Raw genomic sequence first — 6,000 nt, 5'->3', positions numbered from 1 at the left:
AGGCTGTAATCCATTTTTTTTTAAGTTTATTTATTTTGAGAAAGAGTGTGTGCACATGTGTGGGAGCAGGAGAGGGGCAGAAAGAAAGGGAGAGAAACAATCCTAAGCAGGTTCTGCACTGTTAGCACAGAGCCGGATGTGGGGCTTGAACCCATGAACCATGAGATCACGACCAGAACTAAAATCAAGAATTGGACGTTTAACCGACTGAGCCACAGAGGCACCTCTGTAATTCAGTTTTTTAGGACAATTGAAACAACTGATTTTGTCTTGCAACTCTCTACAAAGCCAGAATGTGACTCTAGAAGCAGTTCATATCCCACCTGTCTTTACCAAATCCCAGACCCTGTACATTCATCTCAAAATGCTTGCAGATATTGGGACGTTGGAAATGGAATTTTCCTGCACTTCAGAAAAAGGAAGGGCATATTTAAATTACACTAGACCGCTGATAATAGGCAAATATGCCCCCAAAACTTCCACTTCGGAGAAAACTTGTATACTTTCTCTGTGCCTTTGCGATGTAGATTTTTTATGCCCTTTTTCTTTAGGACCTAAGAGCCATTCTTTGAAATGCAAACTTTAGGGAGAAATTTCTCATTAGTAGGGTTATTAAAGAGAGAGAGAGAGAGAGAGAGAGAGAGAGAGAGAGGGAGGGAGGAAGGGAGGGAGGGAGAGAGTGTATTTGGAAATTGGGCAAATGAAAAATCTTCTCCACAAATATTGGTAACTGTAAGGTCCATGGTTGTGTCTGTGTATGTTTATGTGTATCTATGAATGTATATTGTAGATGTGTGATATTTTTCTACCTCCAGATGGTATTGCCAGAATTAATTTGTGAAAGAGCTCTATGTAGTTGGCTTAAACAAACAAGTGCTTATATATATTTAGTGTTTATAAAAATTCTGAAAAAAAATGTAACTGATTAACAGAAACTAACCTGGATGCTTTTCAAGTTCACCTGATCTAGGATAATCTTTGGTAAATAAAAGCTACTCGAAATGTATTGGTTTAATTAAAATAGACATGTTTTCAGAGTTACAACATTAAATGTAATGTAGATAGACAACTACCTGGGTTTACTAATCAAATGTATATTATCTTTGTTACAAAATTCGTCAGCAAGACATGAAATTTTCATAACTAATCTGAACATAATTATTAAGAACAAGTGAATTAAATAAGTGTAAGTGAGGTTAAAGTTTATAGATGAATTTTTCAGCAATATTTTTGTCTATGTAAATGGTTTCCCCAAATATTTTTGGTAACTTAAAACCTTAGAGTTTTACTAAGTTAAATTAGATGATGGAAATTCATTAAATATGTAGATCATTTCCAAATAAGATAAAATACTGAAACATTAATTATTGAACATAGGTTTTGATGTGTGAAAACATTGGGGTTTGGAGCAAATGGTCATGAAAGAATTATTGAGGCCTCTTTGGTGCAAAAAGGTGGTCTTATTAAAGCGCGGGGCAGAACCTGTGGGCAGAAAGAGCTGCGCTGGGGTTGTGAGGAGTAGCTGATTATGTACTTTCCAGTTGGGAGAGGGTTAGGGATAGAAAAAGTCTCTAAGGAATTTGGAAGCAAGGTTTCCAGGACCTTGCAAGGCTAGCTGTTGTTGGGATGAGGTTATTTACTATCCTTCAGTAAAACCTTAGTCATGAGACCCTTCAGATGTTTATTAATGGGCCATATGTTTGAAGGATGATTGCTAGCATACATCTTGGTGGGTAGAGATAAAGGAAGTTGCCAAAGGAATGTTTATATGTTAAAGGAGACTTACAGGATCCTGGAGGTCAGGCTCAGGCTTATTTTAGGCTAAAGTATTAACATGGAGGCAGTTGAGTTCCTAGAGGAAGGTCACCGTAAGTTGTAAGGAAATTTAATTTTTTCTATATTTCTTTTGCCTTTGTTCTCTACATCAGGTAGAGATATACTATTATCTTATAACAGAAAAACTAAAAATGCTTGGGTTTGTTAGTAAACATGTCTTGTGCCACTTAGAAAGATTGTACTATTAAAGGGGGCACATGCCTCTAGAAAGTATGATATGTATTCATAAATTTGCCAATCTAAAGAATGCCAGTGTAACAGGCAGTTTACAATTTCTTCTTAGTTTTTACTAGAAATTAAAGTCTCTAAGGGTTAAGAATTCTAATGTATGCAATTAAAACTGCTAGAAATCATAAGGGACACATTTCTATTGTAATGCCCGAAGTTCCGAAACCTCCCACAAAAGTCCACCAGAGTCGTAAGTCAAAGCCAAGCGGCAAGGGTCGTTTATTGCAGGTTCGAACCTGGTCCTCTGCGCACTCGTCGCCGGTGACGCACGAGGCCTCGATCAGGGTTGGTACAGCGTTTTTATAGACAGAGACAAATAGCACAGGGGAGGCTTCAAATTATGAGGGGCCTGATTAGTTGATTTTAAAGTAAGGACATTTGTTGTTCTCTGATTGGGCGTCCTTTGTCTGTCCTTTGGCGGGAAGGCTTTGTCCCTTACTTGTGGAAAAAAGGGGGAAGGGGGAAGAGGGTAGGGTAGGTGAGGAATGTGCTAAGCAAGCAGGTTTACAGAAGCGAGAAATGCCGGTTAGTTTATGTACAATCACTCATTCCATTACATATCAGACTACATTTAGGAAGGTTTACAACCCATTCTACTACACAGCGGGTTACATTCAGGAAAGGCCTCACAATGCTCGTAGCAAACAGCAAGCAAAACAGACTTCTCAGCAATTGTATTTCTTATCAAAGATCCATAATAAGCAGAAAAGAGAACCTAGCTTTAAACTAAGGCAGGGCTGTCATTTGGATTGTTCCTTTCACTATATGCAAAGAAAGTAAGATGTATGCTTTTATTAAGAAAAAGTATGAAGAACGGAGTTGCATTTTTGTTGAGGGAAAAGAAAGTAATTTTGTCCTAAAGCAAAGCCGATTATCTCTAATGAGAAAGAGAACAAGGGACCAACTAAAATAGACATAGAAAGTTGTGGAAGGTTTATGAAAAAGGAATTTTGGCAAAGGAGTTTTATGTGTGATCAAAGTGGATAAGATTGAATTAATTTGTTATAAGAGTTTTAAAAACAAGCCTTAATATCAATAATGAACTTATATAAAACTGGAACTTAATTTTCTTTCATCTATTAAAAGTGCAAAGTTTGTGTGAATTATTGGTCCGCTCCTGATAAGAGGTTGTAAAGGGTCTTTCCTTACCTTCCGGGTGATTGCCTAGAACAAAGAATTTGTATCTTATCAAAGTGATTTCCTGTGTTTCATGTTGTTTTTGTTGGGTTTTTGATTACTAAATTAAACCTAGTCTTCTTGGTATTAAAAGAGCTAAGTTTTGCTCAGAACTGTGTAGCCTTTGAAGACTTTGTCACTTGGTTAAGTAGATAACTAAGTATCTCACAGTGACCTATGATGATCCTATTCAGTCAAGTGTCCAAACATTTTGATACGTTTGAAGTTTCCAAGATCAAATTCTTTTTTAAAAATTTTTATTAAGTTTTTAATTTTAATTTAAGTATAGTTAACATACAGTGTAATATTAGTTTCAGGTATACAATACAGTGATTCAACAATTCTATACATTATTCAGTGCTCATTATGATAAATGTACTCTTTAATCCCCATCACCTATTTTACCCATCCCCCCACCTACCGCCCCTCTGGTAACCATCAGTTTGTTCTCTATAGTTAAGAATCTGGGGGCGCCTGGGTGGCGCAGTCGGTTAAGCGTCCGACTTCAGCCAGGTCACGATCTCGTGGCCGGGAGTTCGAGCCCCGCGTCAGGCTCTGGGCTGTGCCTCCCTCTCTCTCTGCCCCTCCCCTGTTCATGCTCTGTCTCTCTCTGTCCCAAAAATAAACGTTGAAAAAAAAAATTAAAAAAAAAAAAAGAGTCTGTTTCTTGGTTTGTCTCTGTCTCTCCCTCTCTTTTCCTTTGTTTTGTTTCTTAAATTCCACATATGAGTGAAATCATATGGTATTTGTCATCCTCTGACTGACTTATTTCACTTAGGATTGTACTTTCTAGCTCTTTCCATGTTGTTGCAAATGGCAAGGTTTCATTTTTTATGGCTGAATAATATTCCATTATAAATATATATCCATTTTTTATCCATTTATCTTCTTTATCCATTCATCCATTGATGGACACTTAGGCTGCTGCTGTAATTTGGCTATTGTAAATAATGCTCCAAATAAACATAGGGGTATATATACCCTTTCAAATTAGTGTTTTTGTATTCTTTGAGTAAGTACTTGGTAGTGTGATTATGGGATCGTAGGGTAGTTCTATTTTTTAATTGTTTGAGGAAACTCCATACTGTTTTTTATAGTGGCTGTCTATACCAGTTTGCATTCTCACTAACCAGTGCACAAGGGTTCCTTTTTCTTCACATCCTCACCAACATTTGTGGTTTCTTCAAAATCAAATTCGTTTTCATAAAGTTTATTTTTATTTATTTGGAAAGACAGATAGAGAGTGAGTAGGGGAGGGGCAGAAAGAGAGGGAGACAGAATCAAGCAGGCTTCATACTGTCAGCACAGAGCCTGATATGGGGCTCGAACTCACAAACCGTGAGATCATGACCTGAGCTGAAATCAAGAATCAGATGCTCAACTGACTGAGCCACCCAGGCACCCCTCAAAGTCAAATTCTTAATGAAGTACTTTTGATCTGGAAGAAACTTTGGGATATTTTAGAAGGTTCCAAGAAGCTCTTAAAAGATTTGTTAACCTAATTAGGCTTATTTAGTATATTAAATTACATGGGAAGTATTGTCAAATAAGTGATGCTAAGCCTTCTTAGGTTATATTTGTGAAGATACGTTATTAATATAAGTGTTCTAGAAAATGTATGAAGTTTTTAAAAATCTTGTTTGTCTTGGTATAATGCTAGCACTTGTAATTCTAGTTATTATCTTGAAGTGTTGTTTGTCACAGAAGTAACCAAATTTCCTTGTTAATTGCATCAGAGTGAATTCTCAGAATTTCTTTAACCTTGGGCATTTTTAAGTCTTTTGTCATTTATAGACAGTTATTGTTTTACTCTGATAATTTTGCAAGTGTGTTTTTCTTCAAATATTGATGGAAAGGACTCTTGAGGAATACAGGGTTCTGATAACCTTAAGATCACAAAAGTGAACTGGGGAAGAATTTCTGGAACTAGTGGAAAAACTAGATTCAGGCAAAAAAGAATTAATAACATGGGACTGAATGAACTGAAGAGGATAATTATATTTTTTATGTTTTGGGTTTTTTTTTATTTCAAATATTGCTGATTTTTAAAGATGTTTTGTTTTTCCAGATTTAAGGAAACTTTTTCTCTTAAGCTAACTATAATTTATAGCAATTTGATAAAATATACCTTTGTGAACAAACTGAAACATTTATATTTTTCTCCCTACCCAACCCCTCCAGAATTCAGAAACTCGCAGTGAGCATTCTTACATTTTTTATGGCAATTTATTTATTTGCATAAGTTCAATAATAATGTTCTCCTATAACAGGATACAATTGTAAACATTAGTTATATTACCATGGCTTTGACTGGAATGTCATATTTGAGAGAGATACACATAGACTCAGGTATGACCAGACAGTTTTAAGGAACCAAGGTTGACTTTACGGAACTAATAAAGCCCCTTGGAAAAACTGCCTGGTACCTTGTTTGTACAGAGTTTCCAGCAGCCTTACCAGGTGAGTAAGGATTGTCACTTTCTGGCAAATGCAGGAACCTTAGGATATTTTGTGGACCTTGAGAAGAGGAATTTACCCAGATCTATAGGTATTACAAGGCGAATCTGATGGCAAATCTTTGGCTTTGCTTTCTGGCCTGGAGAAGCTTTTAAAAGTTCAATATAAGACTCCTTAAGAAATGTTCCAGCTAAGGAGATTTAAAAAGAGCCTACATGGCCAACCACTATTCTTGCCATGCTTATGTAAATAATCAGGCCAAGTTTATTGAAACCAGACTTATTTTGCAAAAAAATTAGCCAT

The sequence above is a fragment of the Acinonyx jubatus genome, chromosome C2 (assembly GCF_027475565.1).
Source record: "Acinonyx jubatus isolate Ajub_Pintada_27869175 chromosome C2, VMU_Ajub_asm_v1.0, whole genome shotgun sequence".
NCBI classification, from domain to species: Eukaryota; Metazoa; Chordata; class Mammalia; order Carnivora; family Felidae; genus Acinonyx; species Acinonyx jubatus.
The sequence above is the reverse complement of the archived record's forward strand: the minus strand, read 5'-3'. Positions refer to the sequence as shown.